The 21,704-nt window shown below is 42.7% G+C and overlaps 2 long non-coding RNA genes across 2 annotated transcripts; both read right to left on the bottom strand.

Moving 5' to 3' along the window:
• Nucleotides 1-7,722: 7,722 nt before the first annotated feature.
• LOC103264013 lies at nucleotides 7,723-17,869 on the bottom strand. The gene is made up of 5 exons (XR_504533.1): nucleotides 17,760-17,869; nucleotides 17,075-17,284; nucleotides 13,904-14,019; nucleotides 10,722-10,940; nucleotides 7,723-8,109 (listed from the first exon to the last, which is right to left on the bottom strand). It is a non-coding gene; the product is annotated as an uncharacterized LOC103264013 (long non-coding RNA).
• A 1,099-nt stretch (nucleotides 17,870-18,968) lies between these two features.
• Nucleotides 18,969-21,295, bottom strand: LOC103264012. Its single transcript, XR_504532.1, has 2 exons — nucleotides 20,651-21,295; nucleotides 18,969-19,227 (listed from the first exon to the last, which is right to left on the bottom strand). It is a non-coding gene; the product is annotated as an uncharacterized LOC103264012 (long non-coding RNA).
• Between the last annotated feature and the right edge of the window lie 409 nt (nucleotides 21,296-21,704).

Below are 21,704 nucleotides of genomic sequence, written 5' to 3'. Positions count from 1 at the left end.
TTTATGGAGTAGCATGGTTACATGCTCCCCTAGATGGTCTACCCTATGTCAAGTTCTCCAGCACCAAACTAGATCATACTGAAGGGACCATCATCATCCTCCCACAACTGTCTTCTAGGCTGGGCCTCAGCGTGATGCCATTGTACTTGATATTGAAGTCATCACCATTCCTCAAGGCAATATAAAGTACTCATCATTGACCCAACTATAGTATCAGTGAATTCCATATATGTAGCAAGGACAGTTCTATGCTCACCAGAAGAAAGGCAGGAAAAGCGTATGGGACATATTTCAATTCCAGAGGATCCGTGGCCACCCACCAAATTATAGACGTTTGTTCTTGGCATAGCAGCTTATTTCCAGGCCAGTTTCCAGCTGAAGAGGGATCAAAAACGGAGCATAAAATAGGAAACTGATACTTCCACTGGGAGGCCTCTTCCCACAAATCTTTCTTCCAAATACCTCCTGATGAGACAATAAATGTCAGTTGGGACCTCGTTTTTTGGGCAAAGTGTGCGATCCCATAGATTAGGATCCAAAGAACACAGCATACAATAGTTCAGGGTGACATATATTGGATGCAGGTCCTCTCATGTCTGAAGTAATGAATACGTGTACCGTGTAATAATTGGGTTTGCTGTTCAATATTTCGAATGTTTGTATCTAGCTTGCTGCTTTTAATCAATGAGTCTTCACTGCTTGAGCCTCCAAGAATGTTCATGAATTCACTAGTGGATATCTTATCTACTTCTTTGTATGCTCTCTCAATATGACAGGAGCCCTCTCTTCTTGTTTGCATCACCATTCCACATTTCCTGATTCCTAAGAAGATGTGCTCCTAAGGCCATCATCTGGCACAAGTTGAGTGAAAGAATGCTTTAGCATGGATTCATGGCCTGCCTCTCCAATTTCTCTCATGCTTGACAAAATCCTCTTCTCCCTGAGTTTAGAGGAGACCATGTACAACATCAAACACCAGGCTTAGAGCATCTGTGGACTCTCATTGCCCCAGTCTCATACGGTTCTCAAGAGAAAAGGTACTCATATTGGTTCAACAACATTTTGCATCCAGAATTGAGAGTCCCATGCCTAGGTGACCCACAGGACTTATGAATGATGGCCATGACTCCCAATCTCAGTCATGCTCTCTTGTAGCATAGTGTGTGCCATCCATCCAGTGTGGGCAGAATATTTCTTTGTGAGACACAAATAGTTAATTTTTGGTATGGAAGACATGGTTAAAGTGCCCGGCTTTTTGAAAGGGGTCACCAGATTGCAATCGAATTTGCTTATTTCATGGAGAACTTCTTCATCCGGGTGGAGCACCCCTGCATAGCCCATCCGGCTTATAGTGCTCCACCACTAGAGCAATGTCAGGGTAATCCTGAAGCTCAAATCAGTTTGCACACCTCTCACCTAAGATTGTCCTCAGTGTAATCGTATTGTGCAAGAATTTAAGATAACACCTCTCTAGAGAAGATACAATGATTTCATCGGTGACCCAGGTAAGCATCCTCCTTTGCTTCCTCCTTTTGCAAGTGGCACTTAACCTCACCACCAGTAACTGAATGTGACCAGATTACTGTAGACTATTTGACTTTTGAGTAAATAAGACCAGCCACCTCGGTGACTTCCTCCATCCAGAGATTAACAGCTATTCCCAAGGACTTCTCTGAATAATGGATCCCTGTGAAGAAGAAGAGGACAGCTTGCGTGAACAAGCTGTCTACTACCTCCCTAATTTTCCTGTCTCATACAGTCGATTCATCCACATAATGATAAAATTAGATACGTACTCATGTGGATTCTTTCCTGTAGACTGAGACTGATGTTCCTCCATGAATGGAGTCAAGGCCAGAGAGCGTACTTTTGATATAGCTTGGACATGCCTTTCTTAGTATCTCAGGTGGGAAATAGCACCTCATTCTCAAAGATGGATTTCTGTAGCAAAGTTTGGTTGTGGGGCATGTTGTCAGGGATTCAACCTGTGTGTTCTCATATGTTGAGTTCTGAAGAAAGAGTGGTAGAAAAAATATTGGACAATAATTTTTGAGTTGTGTGTCCCCTCACATCAGCAGAGTAGAGGATTGTCTTTGCTCTGTGCCACCATTCCAACCTCTCTAAGTTTCCAGAAAGAACTCAGCAGAGGACTTGGGAATTCACATCATAAGCCACAGATACACTGATTAGTATTAAACAAGAATGAATCTCTCTTTCTTTAGAGCAGGACAAAAGTGTATTCACCCTCCATTTGAAAAAAAGTATCATGGGGATCCTAGAACAGCATGCCAAGATTTTCTCAAGGCGCCTTTATTCCTGTTTCAACAATGACTTGAGAGAAAAACTGCATGCATTGCTGAATGTCTAGCTTGCCTTCCAGACTAAGAACACCTCCTTGAATGATGACCCTCGGTGAGTGGTAAACCATTGGTCATGACAGCCAATCGAAGTCAAGCATTCCTTTATGATGGTGCATGCCATGCAGCCATTTGGAGCAGAATTTTCCACTGAAAGACAAAAAATTTGATGTGATGATCAACGAGGGATGCTAAAATGGTCAGGACCTGGGTGAAATTAAAGTATAAGAATAGCATGGGGAATTATATGGAGTAATATATCTACATGCTCCAAGATGGACTCCTGTACGTTAAGTCCTCTAGCACCAAATTAGATCATACTGAAGGGACCATCATCATTTTCCCCATATTGCATTGCACAACTGTCTTCTAGACTGGGCCTCAGCGTCATGCCATTGTACTTGATATTTAAGTCATCACCGCTCCTCAAGGCAATATAATGTAGGCCTAATCTGCCAATTCCATATATATATATAGCAAAGATAGTCATATGCTCAAAACAAGTCAAACAGAAACACCGTTTGGGAGAATATTTCAATTCCAGAGGCTCCATGGCCCTCCACCTCTTCACAGTCCTTTGTTTTTGGGATAGCAGCTTATTTCTAGACCATATTCTGGCAGAAGAGGAGTCAAAAAAGGCATGTCAAAGAGGAAACTGATACTTCCACTGGGATGCCTCTTCCCAAAGAAATTTTTTCCAAATACATCCTGAGGAGACAATGCATGACAGTTGGGACCTCTTTTTTCTTGGAAAGTGTGCTATCCCCATGGATCAGGATCCAAAGAACACAGCATACCAGGGTTCAGGATGATACATATTGGATGTGCGTCCTCTCATATATCACACAATGAAGCAGCCTACAGTGCAATATTTGGGCATTGTGTGCAATATTTGGAATGTTTGTATCTAGCATGCTGCTTTTAATCATTTAGTTTTCACTGCTCGAACTTTCAAGAGTTTTCATGAATTCACAAGTGGATATCATATCTACTTCTTAGTTTGTGTCCCCTGTCAATATGACTGGAGCCCTCTCTTCTTGTTTGGATCATCCTTCCACATTCCCTGATTCCTAAGAAGAAGTGCAACTAAGGCCAATGTCTAGCACAAGTTGATCAAAAGAACGCTGTAGCATGTATTCATGACCTGCCTCTCTAGCATCTCTCATGTTCGACAAAATCCTCTTCTCCCTGAGTTTAGAGGAGACCACGGACTTTATCAAACACCAGGCTTAGAGCATCTGTGGACTCTCATTTCTCCAGTCTCATACAGTTCCCCAGTGAAAAGGTATTCATATTGTTTCAGAATCATTTTGGTTCCAGAATGGGTTTTTGTTCAGAATCCCATGTCTAAGTGGCCCACAGGGTCATATGAATTATGGTCATGACTCGAATCCCAGTCATGCTCTCTCGTATCGTGGTGCATGCCATCCATCCAGCGTGGGCAGAATATTTCATTGAGGGACATAAATAGAGATTTTGTGGTATGGAAATAGTGGTTAAAGTGCCTGGATTTTGTGAAAGAGGTCAAGACAATACAATCGAATTTGCCTTTTTCATGGAGAAGTGCTTCCTCAGGTTAGAGCACCCCTGGATAGCCTATCCAGCTTATACTGCTCCACCACCAGAGCAATGTCAGGGTAATCCTGAAGCTCATGTCAGTTTGCACACCCTCACCTAAGATTGTCCTCAGTGTAACTCTATTGTGCAAGACTTTTAAGACAACACCTGTCTATAGACAAGACATAAATTTAATCACTGACCAAGTTAAGCATCCTCCTTTGTTTCCTCCCTTTGAAAGAGGCCCCTAGCCTCACCACAAGTAACTGAATGTGACCAGATTAGTGGAGACTATTTGACTTTGTGAGGAAATGAGGCCAGGCACCTGGTTGAAGACCTTCATCCAGAGACTAACAGTTATTCCCAAGGACTTCTCTGAAGAAGGGATCCCTGTGAGAAAGAGGAGTACAGCTTGCATGAACAAGCTGTCTACTACCTCCCTAAATTTGCTGTCTCAAACCCTCGATTCATCCACATCGTGATGAAATTAGATACCTACTCATGTGGAGTCTTTCCTGTAGGCTTAGTTAGAAGTTCCTCCAAGAATGGAGTGAAGTCCAGACAGCGCACTTATGATATAGCTTGGACAGGCCTCCCTTAGAGTCTCATGTGGGAAAGAGTTCATAATTCTAAAAGATGGATTTCCAAGGCAAAGCTTGGTTATGGGGCATTTTGACAGGGATTTAACCTGTGTCTCCTCATATCTTGAGTTCTGAAGAAAGGTGTTGGTAGGAAAAATGTTGGACATTATTTTTTGAGTGGTGTACCCCATCACATCAGCAGAACAGTGGATTCACTTTGCTCTGTTCCATGATTCAAATCTCTCTAAGTTTCCAGAAAGGGCCCAGCAGAGGACATGGTCATTCACATTGTGAGCCACATTTAATAATAATTTAATAATAATCACATTTAATAGCCACATTTAATAATAATCACATTTAATAATACATTGAGTATTATTAAACAAGAATGATCTCTAAGGAAAGATAATCTCTCTTTCCTTAGAGCAGGACAAAAGTGTATTCACCCTCCATTTGAAAAAGAATCGGCCGGGCTCGGTGGCTCAGCCTGCAATCCCACGCCTTTGGGAGGCTGAGTTGAGTGGATTGCCTGAGCCCGCGGGTTCGAGACCCGCCTGGGCAGTGAGACCTCACCTCTACAATAAATCAAAAAATCAGCTGGGCATGGTAGCGCATGCCTGTAATTCCGGCTACTTGGAAGGCTGAGGCGGAAGGATCACCGGAGCCCGGTAGGTCGAGGCTGTGGTGGCCGGAAGTGGCCACTGCACTCCAGTCTGGGCAATAGAGTGAGACTCCAACTCAAAAAAAAAAAAACGAAAAGAAAAAGAATCATGTGGCTCCCAGAACAGCATGCCAAGATTATCTCGAGGCATCTTTTTGCTCTGTTTCAAAAGTGTCTTGAGAGAAAAACTGCATGCATTGCAGAAGGTCCAGTTTGCCTTCCAGACCAAGACATCTCCTTGAATGATGACCCTTGGTGACTGGTAAAGCATTGGTCATGACAGCCAATCAAAGTCAAGCACTCCTTTATGAAGGTGCATGCCATGCAGCCATTCTGAGCAGAATTTTCCACTGAAAGACACAAAGTGTGATTTGGTGATCAGCAAGGGATGCTAAAATGGCCAGGACTTGGGTTGAGGATTAAAGTATAAGAAAAACATGGGGAATTTTATGGAGTAGCATATCCACATGCTCCACAAGATGGCCCCCTGTACTTGAAGTTCTCCAGCACCAAACTAGAATGTACCGAAGGGTCCATCATCATTTTCCCTATGTTCGATTATGCAACTGTCTTCTAGCCTGGGCCTCAGCGTCATGCCATTGTACTTGATATTTAAGTCATCACCACTCCTCAAGGCAATATAAAGTACTTATCATTGACCCAACAATAGTATCTGCCAATTGCATATATGTAGCAAGGACAGTCATATGCTCACCACAAGTCAAGCAGGAATACGTTTGGAGAATATTTCAATTCCAGAGTATCCATGGCCATCCACCTCTTTCCAGCCCTTTGTTTTTGGATTAGTAGCTTATTTCCAGGCTACTTTCTGGTGGAAGAGGAGTCAAAAACGATGTGACAAAGAGGAAGCTGATACTTCCACTGGGAGGCCTCTTCCCACAGACCTTTCTTCCAAATACATCCTGATGAGACAATACATGTCAGGTGGGATCTCTTTTTTTTGGCAAAGTGTGCGATCCCCATGGATCAGGATCCAAAGAACACAGCATACGAGGGTTCAGGGTGACACATATTGCATGCATGCCCTCTCATATCTCAAGTAATGAAGCAGTCTATAGTGTAATAATTGGGTTTCTCGTGCAATATTTGGAATGTTTGTATCTAGCCTGCTGCTTTTAATCAGTGGGTTTTCACTATTTGAGCTTTCAAGAGTGCTCATGAATTCACAAGTGGATGTCATATCTACTTCTTAGTTTGTGTCCCCTCTCAATATGACTGGAGCCCTCTCTTCTTGTTTGCCTGATTCCTAATAAGATGTGTAATAAGGCCATCGTCTGGCTCAAGTTGAGTGAAAGAATGCTTTAGCATGTATTCATGGCCTGCCTCTCTCATTTCTTTCTTACTTGACAAAATCCTCTTCTCCCTGAGTTTAGAGGAGACCGTGGACATCATCATACACCAGGCTTAGAGCATCAGTGGACTCTCATTGCTCCAATCTCATATGGTTCTCAAGAGAAAAAGTTCTCATATTGGTTCAGAATCATTTTGGTTCCAGAATTGCGATTCCCATGCCTAAGTGGCCCACAGGGACTTATGAATGATGGTCATGATTCCCAATCCTAGTCATAATCTCTCGTAGCATGGTGCATGACATCCATGTAGCATGTGCAGAATATTTCATTGAGAGACACAAATAGAGAATTTGTGGTATGGAAGGAGTGGTTAAAGTGTCCGGCTTTGGTGAAAGGGCCAAGACTTTACAATCGAATTTGTCTATTTCATGGAGAAGTGCTTCCTCAGGGTAGAGCACTCCTGGATAGCCTATCCAGCTTATAGTGCTCCACCACTACAGCAATGTCAGGACGATCCTGAAGCTCATCTCAGTTTGCACACCTGTTACCTAAGTTTGTCCTCTGTGTAACTCTATTGCATAAGACTTTTAATGCCAAACCTCTCTAGAGACAAGACAACGATTTTATGCCTGACCCAGTTAAGCAACCTCCTTTGCTGCCTCCTTTTGAAAGAGGCCCCTTGCCTCACCACATGTAAGAAAATGTGACCAGATTACTGGAGATTATTTGCTTTTTGAGGAATTGAGGCCAGACACCCGAGTGATGTCCTTCATCCAGAGACTAACAGTTATTCCCACAGACTTCTCTGAAGAAGGGATCCCTGTGAAAAAGAGGAGAACATCTTGCGTGAACAAGCTGTCTACTACTTCCCTTATTTTGCTGTCTCATACACTCAATTCATCCACATAATGATGAAATAATATACCTACTCATGTGGAGTCTTTCCTGTAGGCTGAGGAAGAAGTTCCTCCATGAATGGATTCAAGTCCAGAGAGGGTACTTTTGATATATCTTGGATATTCCTCCCTTAGTATCTCTGATGGGAAAGTGTTCCTCATTCTCAAAAATGGATTTCTGTAGCAAATCTTGGATATGGGGAATTTTGCCAGGGATTTAAGTTGTCTGTTCTCATATCTTGAGTTCTCAAGAAAGGTGTTGGTAGTAAAAATGTTGGACAGTAATTTTTGAGTTATTTGTCCCCTCAGATCAGCAGAGTAGTGGATTCTTTTGGCTCTGTGTCACCATTCAAACCTCACTAAGTTTCCAGAAAAAGCCCAGCAGAGGACATGGTCATTCACATCGTGAGTCACAAATATATTGATTATTATTAAACAAGAATGAATATCGCTTTCCTTAGAGCAGGACAAAAGTGTATTCGCCCTCTGTTTGAAAAAGAATCATGGGGATTCTAGAACAGCATGCCAAGATTATCTCAAGATGCCTTTTTGTCCTGTTTCAACAAATGCTTGAGAGAAAAACTGCATGCATTGCTGAAGGTCCAGCTTCCCTTCAGACCAGAAACACCTCCTTGAATGATGTCTCTCAGTGACTTGTAAACCATTGATCATGACAGCCAATCGAAGTGAAGCACTCCTTTATGAAGGTGCATGCCATGAAGCCATTCTGAGCAGAATTTTCCACTGAAAGACACAAAGCGTGATGTGGTGATCAGCAAGGGATGCTAAATTGGTCAGGACCTTGGTTGAGGATTAAAGTTTAAGAAAAATGTGGGACTTCATCTCTACAATAAATCTAAAAAAAAAAAGAAATTAGTTGGGCGTGGTAGTGTGTGCCTGTATTTCCAGCTACTTGTAAGGCTGAGGTGAAAGGATCGCCGGAGCCCAGCAGGTCTAGGCTGTGGTTGCCGGGAGCAACCACTGCACTCCAGTCTGGGCAACAGAGTGAGACTCCAACTCAAAAAAAAAAAAAGAAAAGAAAAACGTGGGGAATTTTATGGAGTAGCATATCTACATGCTCCACAAGATGGACTCCTGTACATCAGGTCCTCCAGCACCAAATTAGTTCATACCTAAGGGACCATCATCATTCTCCCCATGTTTGATTACACAACTGTCTTCTAGGCTGGGCTTCAGCATCAGGTCATTGTACTTGATATTTAAGTCATCACCACTCCTCAAGGCAATATAAAGAACTCATCATTGACCCAACAATAGTATCTGCTAATTCCATATATGTAGCAAGGACTGTCATATGCTCACCACAAGTCAAGCAGGAACACCCTTTGGGAGAATATTTCAATTCCAGAGGATCTGTGGCCATCCACCTACTTACAGCCCTTTGTTTTTGGAATAGTAGCTTATTTCCAAGCCAGTTTCTGGCAGAAGAGGAGTCAAATACGGCTTGCCAAAGAGGAAACTTATACTTTCAGTGGGAGGTCTCTTCCCACAGACCTTTCTTCCAAATACATCCTGATGAGACAATACATGTCAGTTGGGACCTCTTTTTTCTGGCAAAGTGTTCGATCCCCATGGATAAGGATCCAAAGAACACAGGATACCGGGTTCAGGGTGATACATATAGATGCACACCTTCTCATATCTCAAGTTATGAAGCGGTATACAGTGTAATAATTGGGTTTCTTGTGCAATATTTGGAATGTTTGTTTCTAGCCTGCTGCTTTTAATCAGTGAGTTTTCAACGCTTGAGCTTTTAAGAGTGTTCATGAATTCACAAGTGGATATCATATCTACTTCTTAGTTTGTGTCCCCTCTCAACATGACTGGAACCCTCTCTTCGGGTTTGCATCACCATTCCACATTCCTTGATTCCTAAGAGATGTGCAACTAAGGCCATAGTCTGGAATAAGTTAAGCAAAAGAATGCTTTAGCATGTATTCATGACCTGCCTCTCTATTTTTCTCATGCTAGACAAAATCCTCTTCTCCCTGAGTTTAGAGGAAATCATGGACATTATCATAAACCAGGCTTAGAGCATCTGTGGACTCTAATTGCTCCAGTCTCATACGGTTCTCAAGAGAAAAGGTACTCATATTGGTTCAGAATCATTTTGGTTCCAGAACTCAGATTCCCATGTCAAAGTGGCCCACAGGGACTTATGAATGATGGTCATGACTCCCAATCTCAGTCATGCTCTCTCGTAGCATGCTGTGTGCCATCCATCCAGCATGGGCAAACTATTTCCTTGAGAGACACAAATACAGAATTTGTGGTATGGAAGGAGTGGTTAAAGTGCCCAGCTTTTGGGAAAGGGCCAAGACATCACAATCTAATTTGCTATTTCATGGAGAATTGCTCCCTTAGGGTGGAGCACCCCTGGACAGCCCATCCAGCTTATAGTGCTCCATCACTACAGCAATGTCAGGGCAATCCTGTAGCTCATGTCAGTTTATACACCTGTCACCTAAGATTGTCCTCAGAGTAACTCTATTGTGCAAGACATTTAAGACAACACCTCTCTAGAGATAAGTCAAAGATTTCATGCCCCTCCCAGCTAAGCATCCTGCTTTGCTGCCTCTTTTTGAAAGAGGCCCATAGCCTCACCACTATTAACCCAATGTGACTAGATTCCTGGAGACTATTTGACTTTGTGAGGAAATAAGGCCAGGCACCTGGGTATGTCCTTCATCCAGAGACTAACAGTTATTCCCAAGAACTTCTCTGAAGAAAGTAACCCTGTGAAAAAGAGAAGGACAGCTTCCATGAACAAGCTGTCTACTACCTCCCTAATTTTGCTGTCGCATACACTAGATTCATCCACATAATGATGAAATTAGATACCTACTCATGTGGAATCTTTCCTGTAGGCTGAGACGGAAGTTCCTCCATGAATGGTGTCAAGTTCAGACAGGGTACTTTTGAAATAATGAGGACATGCCTCTCTTAGTATCTCAGGTGGGAAAGAGTTCCTTATTCTCAAAGATGGGTTTCCATAGCAAGCTTGGTTATGGGGCATTTTGCCAGGGATTTAACATGGGTGGTCTTATATCTTGATTTCTGAAGAAAGGTGGTGGTAGGCAAAATATTGGACAGTAATTTTTGAGTTGTGTGTCCCCTCACATCATCAGAGTAGTGGAACTCTTTGCTCTGTGCCACCATTCAAACCTCTCTAAGTTTCCAGAAAGGACCCAGCAGAAGACATGGACATTCACATCATGAGCCACAGATACATTGATTATTATTTAACAAGAATGAATCTCTCTTTCCTTAGAGCAGGCCATATTGTATTCACCCTCCATTTGAAAAAGAATCATGGGGCTCCTAGAACACCATACCAAGAATTTCTCATAGCGCCTTTTTGTCCTGTTTCAACAATGCCTTGAGAGAAAAACTGCATGCATTGCTGAAGGTCAAGCTTGTCTTCCAGAGCAAGAACACCTCCTTGAATGATGACCCTCGGTGTCTCGTAAACCATTGGTCATGACAGCCAATCAATGTCAGGCACTCCTTTATGATGGTGCATGCAATGCAGCCATTCTGAGCGGAATTTTCCACTGAAAGACACGAAGTGTGATATGGTGATCAGCAAGGGATACTAAAATGGCCAGAACCTGGACTGAGGATTAAAGTATAAGAAAAACATGAGGTATTTTATGGAATAGTATATCTACATGCTCCAGGAGATGGCACCCATATGTCAAGTCCTCCAGTGCCAATCTATATCGTACCGAAGGGACCATCATCATTTTCCCCATGCTGGATTATGCAACTATATTCTTGGCTGGGCCTCAGCATCAGGTCATTGTGCTTTATATTTAAGTCATCACTGTTCCTTAAGGCAATATAAAGTACTCATCATTGACCCAAATATAGTATCTGCCAATTCCATATATGTAGCAAAGACAGTAATATTCTCACCACAAGTCAAGTAGGTACAGCGTTTCAGAGAATATTTAAATTACAGAGGATCCGTGGCCATCCACCTCATTACAGCCCTTTGTTTTGGGGATAGCAGCTTATTTTCAGGCCAGTTTCTGGCAGAAGAGAAGTCAAAAATGGCGTGTCAAAAAGTAAACTTATACTACCAATGCGAGGCCTCTACCCATAGACCTTTCTTCCAAATACATCCTGTCGAAACAATATATATCAGTTTGAACCTCTTTTTTCTGGCAAAGTGTGTGATCCCCATGGATCAGGATCCAAAGAACACAGCATGCCATGGTTCAGGGTGATACATATTGGATGTGCGTCCTCTCATATCTCAAGTAATGCAGTGGTCTACAGTGTAATAATTGGGTTTCTTGTGCAATATTTGCAATGTTTGTATCTAGCCTGCTGCTTTTAATCAGTGAGTTTTCACCGCTTGAGCTTTCTAGAATGTTCATGAATTCACAAGTGGATATCATATCTACTTCTTTGTTTGTGTCCCCTCTCGTTATGACTGGAGCCCTCTCTTCTTGTTTGCATCACCAATCCACATTCCCTAATTCCCAAGAAGATGTGCAACTAATGCCATCATCTGGCACAAGTTGAGCGAAAGAATGCTTTAGCATGCATTCATGGCCTGCCTCTCTAATTTCTCGCATGCTCAACAAAATCCTCTTCTCCCTGAGTTTAGAGGAGACTGTGGACACCATCATGCACCAGGCTAGGAGCATCTGTGGATTCTCTTTGCTCCAGTCTCATATGGTTCTCAAAAAAAAATGTACTCATATTGGTTCAGAATCATTTTGGTTACAGAATTGAAAGTTCCATGCCTAGGTGGCATACCAGGACTCATGAATTATGGTCATGACTCCCAATCCCAGTCATGCTCTCTCGTAACATGTTGCATGCCACTCATCCAGCATGGGCAGAATATTTCTTTTAGAGACACAAATAGAGAATTTGTGGTATGGAAAGTGTGGTTAAAGTGCCTGGCTTTTCGGAAAGGGCCAAGACATTACAATCAAATTGGCCTATTTCATGGAGAAGTATTCCTCAGGGTGGAGCACCCCTGGATAGCCTATTTGGCTTATAGTGCTCCACCATTAGTGCAATGTCAGGGCAATTCTGAAACTCACATCAGTTTGCACACCTGTCACCTAAGATTGTCCTCAGTGTAGCTCTATTGCACAAGACTTATAAGGCAACACCTCTCTAGACAAGACAAAGATTTCATGCCTGACCCAGTTAAGCATCCTCCTTTGTTGCCTCCTTTTGAAAGAGGCCAATACCCTCACCACACGTAACTGTTGTGACCAGATTACTGAAGAATATTTGACTTTGTGAGGAACTGAGACCAGGCAACTGGGTGACGTCCCTCATCCAGAGACTAACAGATATTCTCAAGGACTTCTCTGAAGAAGGGATCCCTGTGAAAAAGAGGAGGACAGCTTGCGTGAACAAGCTGTCTACTACCTCCCTAAGTTTGCTGTCTCATATGCTCGATTCATCCAAATAAAGATGAAATTAGGTTCCTACTCATGTGGAATCCATCCAGTAGGCTGAGATAGAAAGTCCTCCATGAATTCAGTCAGGCCCAGACAGGGTAGTTTAGATGCAACTTTCACATGCATCCCTTAATATCAGATGAGAAGTGTTCCTCATTCTCAAAGATGGGTTTCTGTATCGAAGCTTGGTTATGGGGCATTTTGCCAGGGATTTCATATGTGTGTTCCCATATCTTGAGTTCTGAAAAAATTTTGTGATATGAAAAACGCTGGACAATAATTTTTGAGTTGTATGCCTGCTCACATCAGGACACCAGTGGATTCTCTTTGCTCTGTGCCACCATTAAATCTTCTCGATGTTTCCAGAAGGGGCCCACTAGAGGACATGGCCATTTACATCGTGAGCCACATACATTGATTATTATCAAACAAGCATGAACCTCTCTTGTCTTAGAGCAGGACAAAAGTGTTTTCACCCTCCATTTGAAAAAGATGCATGGGTCACCTAGAACAGCATGCCAGGAGAATCTCAAGGCTCCTTTTTGTCCTGCTTCAATCATGCCTTGAGAGAAAACTGCATGTATTGCTGAAGGTCTATCTTGCCTCAGAAACCCAGAACATCTCCTTGAATGATGACCCTCGGTGACTGGTAAACCATTGGTTATGAAAATCAATCGAAATCATGCACTCCTTTTTGATGGTGCTGGCCATGCAGCCATTCTCAGTAGAATTTTCCACTGAAAGTCACAAAGTGTGATGTGGTGATTAGCAAGGGACACGAAAATGACCAGGATCTGGGATGAGGTTTAATGTATAAGGATAACATGGAGAATTTAATGGAGTAGCATATCCATATGCTCCACAAAATGGCCTCCCGTAACAAACTAGATCGTACTGAAAGGACCATCATCATTTTCCCCATGTTGGATTACAAAACTGTCTTCTAGGCTGGGCCTCAGCGTCATACCATTGTACTTGATATTTAAGTCAACACTGCTCCTCAAGGCAATATAAAGAACTCATCGTTGACCCAACAAAAGTATCTGCCAATTGCATATATGCAGCAAGGACAGTCATATGCTTACCACAAGTCAAGCAGTAACAGCGTTTGAGCGAATATTTCAAATCCAGTGGATCCGTGGTCCTCCAACTCATTACAGTCCATGGCTTTTGGGATAGCATCTTATTTCCAGGCCATTTTCTGGTAGAAGAGGAGTCAAAAATGGGGTGTCAAAAAGGAAACTGATACTTCCACTGGGAGGCCTCTTTACACAGATCTTTCTCCTAAATACATCCTGACAAGACAATACATATTAGCTGGGACTTATTTTCTGCAAAGTGTGCAATCTCCATGGATCAGGATCCAAAGAATGCAGCATATTCAGGGTTAAGGGTGATACATATTGGATGCGTGTCCTCTCATATCTCAAGTTATCAAGCAGTCTACGGTGTAATAAGAGGATTTCTTAGGCAATATTTCGAATGTTTGTAACTAGCCTGCTGCTTTTAATGAGTGAGTTTTCATCACTTCATCTTTCAAGTGTGTTGTTGAATTCACAAGTGGATATCATATCTACTTCTTAGTTTGTGAACCCTCTCAATATGCCTGGAGGCCTCTCTACTTGTTTGCATCACCATTCCACATTCCCTATTTCTTAAGAAGATGTGAAACTAAGGTCATCGTCTGCCACAAGTTGAGCGAAAGAATGATTTAGCATGTGTTCATTGCCTACCTCTCCTGTTTCTCTCATGCTAGACAAAATCCTCTTCTCCCTGAGTTTAGAGGAGACCATGGACATCATCCAACACCAGGCTTAGAGCATCTGTGTACTCTCATTGTTCCAGTCTCATACAGGTATCAAGAGAAAAGGTACTCATATTGGTTCAGAATTCATTTTGGTTCCAGAATTGAGAGTCCCATGTTTAAGTGTCCCACAGGAACTTATGAATGATGATCATGAATCCCAATCCCTGTCATGCTCTCTCATGGCATGTTGCATGCTCTCTATCCAGCGGGAGCATAATATTCCATTGAGAGACACAAATAGATAATTTGTGATATGGAAGGCATGGTTAAAGTGCCCGGCTTTTGTGAAAGGGGTCAAGACATGACAATTGAATTTGCCAATTTCATGGAGAACTGCTTCCTCAGGGTGTGGTCCCCCTGAATAGCCTATCCAGCATAGAGTGCTCACAACTAGAGCAATGTTAGGACAATCATCCAGCTCACGTCAGTATGCATACCTGTTACCTAAGAAGAGCCTCAGCATAACTCAATTGCACAAGATTTTAAGACAACACCTCTCTTGAGACAGGAAAAAGATTTCATCACAGACTCAGCTAAGCATCCTCCTTTGCTGCCTCTTTTTGAAAGAGGCACATAGGCTCATCACAATTAACCCAATGCACCAGATGACTGGAGAGTATTTGACTTTGTGAGGACATGGGGCCAGGCACCTGGATGATGTCCTTCATCCAGAAAATAATAGCTATTCTCAAGGATTTCCCTGAAGAAGGGATTCCTGTGAAAAAGAGGACAACAGCTTGAGTGAACAAGCTGTCTAATATTTCCCTAAATTTGCTGTCTCATACAATTGGTTCATTCATACATGATGAAATTAGATACCTACTAATTTGGAATCAGTCCAGTAGACTAAGAAGTTCCTCCATAAGTGGAGTAAAGTCCAGACAGGGTACTTTTGATGCAGCTGGGATATACTACCCTTAGTATCTCAGGTGGGAAACAGTTCCTCATAATTAAAGATGGATTTCTGTAGAAAGTCTTGGTTATGGGGTATTTTGTCAGGGATTTAACCTGTGTGTTCTCATATTTTGAGTTCTGAAGAAAGGCGGTGGTATGAAAAATGCTGGACAGTAATTTTTGAGTTGTGTGCTCCCTCACATCAGGAGACCATGGATTTTCTTTGCTCTGTGCCACCATTCAAACCTCTTGAATTTTTCAGAAGGGGCCAACAGAGGACATGGTCATTCACATCGTGAGTCAAAGATACATTGATTATTGCTAAACAAGCATGAATCTCTTTTTCCTTAGAGCAGGACAAAAGTGTTTTCACCCTCCATTTGGTAAAGAAGCATGGGGCTACTAGAACAGCATGCCAAGAGCATCTCAAGGTGCCTTTTTTTCCTGTTCAAACATGCCTTGAGAGAAAAACTGCATGCATTGCTGGAGACACAGCTTGCCTCACAGACCAAGAAAACCTTCTTGAATGGTGACCCTCGGTGACTGTTAAACTTTGGTCATGACAACCAATCAAATTCATGCACACCTTTATGACGGTGCATGGCATGCAGCCATTCTGAGCGGAAATTTCCACTGAAAGACACAAAGCATGATGTGGTGATCAACAAGGGATGCTAAAATGACCAGGAACTGGGATGAGGATTACAGTAAAAGGATAACATGGGGAATTTTATGGAGTAGTATATTCACATGCTCCACATGATGGCCTCCCATAAGTCAAGTCCTCCATTAACACACTAGATCATAACGAAGGGACAATAATCATTTTCCCCATGTAGGATTGCACAACTGTCTTTGATGCTGAGCCTCAGCGTCATGCCATTGTACCTGATATTTGAGTCATCACCGCCCCTAAAGCCAATATAAACTACTCATCATTGACCCAAGAAAACTATCTGTCAGTTCCATGTATGTGGCAAGGACAGTCATATGCTCACCACAAGTCAAGCAGGAAAAACACTTGGGAGAATATTTCAATTCCAGAGGATCCGTGGTCATCCATCATGTTACAGCCCTTTGTTTTTGGGATAACAGCTTATTTCCAGGCCAATTTCTGGCAGAAGAGGAGTCAAAAATGGTGTGTCCAAATGGAAATTGATATTTCCACTGGGAGGACTCTTCCCACAGACATTTCTTCCAAATACATCCTGATGAGACAATTCAATTCAGTTGGGGCATCTTTTTTTTTCTGGCAAAGTGTGTAATCCCCATGGATCAGGAGACAAAGAACACAACACACCCAGGGTTCAGGGTGGTACATAATGGATCTGTGTCCTCTCATATTTCAAGAGGTCTATGGTGTAATAATTGGATTTCTAGGGCAATATCTGGAATGTTTGTGTCTAGCCTGCTGCTTTTAATCAGTGAATATTCAGCACTTGCCCTTTTAAGCGTGTTGATGAATTGACAAATGAATATCTTATCACTTTGTTTTTGTCCCTGATCAATATGACTGGAGACCACGCTACATGTTTGTGTCACCATTCCACATTACCTGATTCCTAAGAAGATGTTCAACTAAGGCCATCATCTGGCACAAGTTGAGCAAAAGAAGGCTTTAGCATGTATTCAAGGCCTGCCTCTCTAAGGTTGTCACATCCTCGGCAAAATTTTCTTCTCCTTGAGTTCAGAGGAGAACACGGACATCATCAAACACCAGGCTTAGTGCGTCTGTGGACATTCATTGCTCTAGTCTTCTATGTGTCTGAAGAGAAAAGGTCCTCACATTGGTTCAGAATTCCTTTGCCTCCAAAACTGAGAGTGCCATGCCTAACTGGTCGCCATGTATTTATAAATTATGATCATTGATCCCAATCCCAGTCATGCCCTCATAGCATGGTGCGTGCCATCGATCCAGCATGTGCAGAATATTACATTGAGAGACACAAATAGGGATTTTGTGGTATGGAAGATGTGGTTAATACGCCCGGTTTTTGTGATGGGAGTGAAGACATTACAGTCGAATTTACCAATTTCACGGAGAACTGCTTCCTCAGGGTGGAGTCCACCTGGATAGTCTATCAAGCTTAGAGTGCTCCACAGCTAGAGCAATGTCAGGACAATCCTCCCTCTCATGCCAGTATGTACTCCTGTCATCTCTGAAGGTCCTGATCATAACTTTATTGTGCAAGACATTTAAGACACCTCAGTAGAGACAAGACAAAGATTTCATCACTGACCCAGCTAAGCATCCTCCTTTGCTGCATCCTTGTGAAAGAGGCCCATAGGCTCATCAGAAGTAACCAAATACAATCAAAATAGTGAAGATTACTTGACTTTGTGAGGACATGAGGGCAGGCACCTAGAAAACAAAAAATTAACAGTTATTCTGTAGGACTTCCTTGAAGAAGGAAACCCTCAGAAAAGGAGGACAGCTTGAGTGAACAAGCTGTCTAACATCTCCCTAATTTTGCTCTCTTAAACAATCGGATAATTCACACAATGATGAAATTAGACACCTACTCATGTGGAATCCATCAAATAGACTGAGACAAAAGTTTCTCAATGAATGGAGTCAGTTCCAGAAAGGGTACTTTTGATACAGCTTGGACATGCCTCCCTTGGTATCTGGGGTGGGAAAGAGTTCCCCCTTCTCAAAGGTGGATTGCTGTAAAAAAGTTTGGTTATGAGCATTTTGCCAGAGATATAGACTGTGTGTTTTCATGGCTTCCGTTCTGAAGAAAGTCGGTGGTATGAAAAATTTGAAGGGTAATTTTTGAGTTCTGTGCCCCTCACAGCAAAAGACCAGAAAACTCTCTGTGTTCCATGCCACCATTCAAACCTATCGAAATTTTCTGAAGGGACCCAGCAGAAGACATGTCCATTCACAACCTGAGCCACAATACATTGATCATTATAAATGAAGCAAGAATCTCTCTCTCCTTAGAGCACAACAAAAGTGTATTGACCCTCGCTTAAAAAACAAGCATGGGGCTCCCAGAACAGCATGCCAAGAGAAAACCAAGGTGCCACTTACTCTCGTTTCACACATGACTTGAGAGAAAACAGCTTGCATTGCTGACAGTCCAACTTGCCAACCAGAACAAGAACACCTCCTTGCATGATGACCCTCGGTGACTGATAAACCATTGCTCACGACACCCAGTGGAAGTCATAAACTTCTGTATGATGGTGCATGCCATGCATCCCTTCTGAGCAGAAATTTACCTTGAAAGCAGAAAGGGTGATGTGGCAGTCCACAAGGATTGCTAAAATGGCCAGGCCCTGGCTTGAGGATTAAAGTATAAAGATAATATGGGGAATTTTGCGGAGTAGCATATCCACATGCTCCAGAAGATGACCTCCCGTAGGTCAAGTCCGCCAGAACCAAACTAAATCATACCAAAGGAACCATCATCATTTTTCCAAGTTGGATAACTCAACTGTCATCAAGGCTGGGCCTCAGCATCATGCCATTATACTTGATATTTAAGTCATCACCACTCCTCAGGGCAATATAAAGTACTCATCATTGGCCCAACAAAAGTATCTGCTAATTCCGTATATGTAGCAAAAACAGTCATATGCTCACCACAAGTCAACCAGGAACAGCGTTTGGGAAAATGTTTCAATTCCAGAGGATTCGTGGCCATTCACGTCATTACAGCCATTTGTTTTTGGGTTAGCAGCTTATTTCCAGGCCACATTCTGGCAGAAGAGGAGTCCAAATGAGTGACAAAAAGGAAACTGATACTTTAACTGGGAGGACAGTTCCCACAGACCTTTCTTCGAAATACATCCTGATAAGACAATACATATCAGTTGGAACCTATTTTCTGACAAAGTGTGCGATCCCCATGGATCAGGATCCAAAGAACACAGCATACCCAGGGTTCAGGGTGGTACATATTGAAAGCGTGTCCTCTCAAATCTAAAGCTATCAAGCGGTCTACAGTGTAGTAACTGGGTTTCTTGGGCAATATTTGGAATGCTTTAGTCTAGCCTCCAGCTTTCAGTCAGTGCGTTTTCGCCGCTTGAGATTTCTAGACTGTTGATGAATTCACAAGTGGATATAGTATCTACCTCTTATAATGTTTTCCCTCTGAATATGACTGGGGCCCACTATCCTTGTTTGCATCACCCTTCCACATTCCCTGATTCCTCAGAAGATGTGCAACTAAGGAGTGAGCTATGCACAAGTTGAGTGAAAGAATGCTTTAGTATGTATTCATGGCCTGCCTCTTCAGTTTGTCACATGCTCGACAAAGTCCTCTTCTCCCTGAGTTGAGAGGAGGCCATGGACATCATCAAACACCAGTCTTAGGGCATCCTTGGACCCTCATTGCTCCAGTCTCATACTGGTTTCAAAAGGAAAGGGACTCATACGGTTCAGAATTGCTTTTGCCTCCAGAACTCAGGGTACCATACCTAAGTGGCCCAAGGAACTTATGAATTGTGGTCATGATCCCAAACCCAGTCATGCTCTGTCAGAGCATGGTGCGTGCCATCCATTCAGCGTGGGCAGAATATTTCACTGACAGATACACATAGAGAATTTGTGGCATGGAATGCATGGTTAAAGTGCCCAGGAATAGTGAAAGGTTTGAAGACATTAAAATCGAATTTAAGTATTTCATGGAGTACTGATTCCACTGGGTGGAGTTCCCCTGGATAGCCTGAATGACTTAGAGTGCCACACAACTAAGCAATGTCAGTACAATACTCTCTCTCACGTCAGTATGCACACCTGTCACCTAAGAAAGTCCTCAACATAATTCTATTGCACAAGACTTTTAAGGCAACACCTCACTTGATCAAGACAAAGATTTCATCACTGACCCAGCTTAACACCCTCCTTTGCTGCATCCATCTGAAAGAGGCCCATGGGCTCCTCAGAAGTAACCTAATGCCAAGAGATTACTGGAGACTATTTGACTTTGTGAGGACATGAGGCCAGGCACCTGGATGACATCCTTAGTCCAGTATCTAACAGTTATTCTTAAGGACTTCTCTGAAGAAGGGATCCCTGTGAAAAAGTGGAGGACAGCTTGGGTGACGAAGCTTTCTAATATCCCCCTAATTTTGCTGTCTCATACAATCAGTTCATTCACATAATGATGATATTACATACCTACTCATGGGGAATCCGTCCAGTAGGCTGAGACAGAAGTTCTTCCATGAATGGAGTCACGTCCAGACAGGGTACTTATCATACAGTTTGGACATGCCTCCCTTACTCTCTCAGGTGATAAAGAGTTCCTGCTTCTCAGAGATGGATTTGTGTAGCAAAGCTTGGTTATGGGGCATTTTGTCAGGGATTTCACCCGTGTGTTCTCATATCTTCATTCGTGAAGAAACGTAGTGGTATAAAAAATGTAGGCCAGTAAATTTTGAGTTGTTTGCCCCCTCATGTCAGGAATCCAGGAGAGGACATGGCTATTCAAATCGTAAATCACAGATACACTGATTATTTTTAAAGAAGCATGATTCTCTTTCCTTAGAGCAGGACAACAGTGAATTCACCCTCCATTAGAAAATGAAACATGGGCCTCCTAAAACAGCATGACAAGAGAAACTCAAGGCACTGTTTTATCCTTTCTCAACCATGCGTTGAGAGAAAAACTACATGCATTGCTGAAGGTCCAGCTTGCCTCTCCCACCAAGAACACCTCCTTGAATGATGACCCTCGCTGACTGGTAAACCATTGTTCATGACAACCGAACGAGGTCCTGCACTCCTTTATGACGGTGCATGCCATGCAGTCCTTCTCAGCAGATTTTCCCCCTGAAAGACAAAACGTGGAGTTAAAAACGGTGTGTCCAAATGGAAACGGAAATTTCCACTGGGAGGCCTCTTCCCACAGACCTTTCTTCCGAGTATATCCTGACGAGACAATACATATCAGTTGGACATCTTTTTTTCTGGTACAGTTGGAGATACCCATGGTTCACAAGCCAAAGAACATAGCACACCCAGGGTTCGGAGTGGTACATATGGGATCCGTGTCCTCCTATATCTCAAGAGGTCTACCGTGTAATAATTTGGTTACCTGTGTAATATTTGGGATGTTTGTGTGTACCCTGCTGCTTTTACTCAGTGAGTATTCACGGCTTGACCTTTCAAGTGTGTTGATGAATTGACAAGTGGATATCACATCTACTTTGTTTTTGTCTCCGCTCAATAT

The sequence above is a fragment of the Carlito syrichta genome, unplaced genomic scaffold (assembly GCF_000164805.1).
Source record: "Carlito syrichta isolate Samal-C Ts95f unplaced genomic scaffold, Tarsius_syrichta-2.0.1 Scaffold305413, whole genome shotgun sequence".
Classification (NCBI taxonomy): Eukaryota; Metazoa; Chordata; class Mammalia; order Primates; family Tarsiidae; genus Carlito; species Carlito syrichta.
The sequence above is the reverse complement of the archived record's forward strand: the minus strand, read 5'-3'. Positions and strand labels throughout refer to the sequence as shown.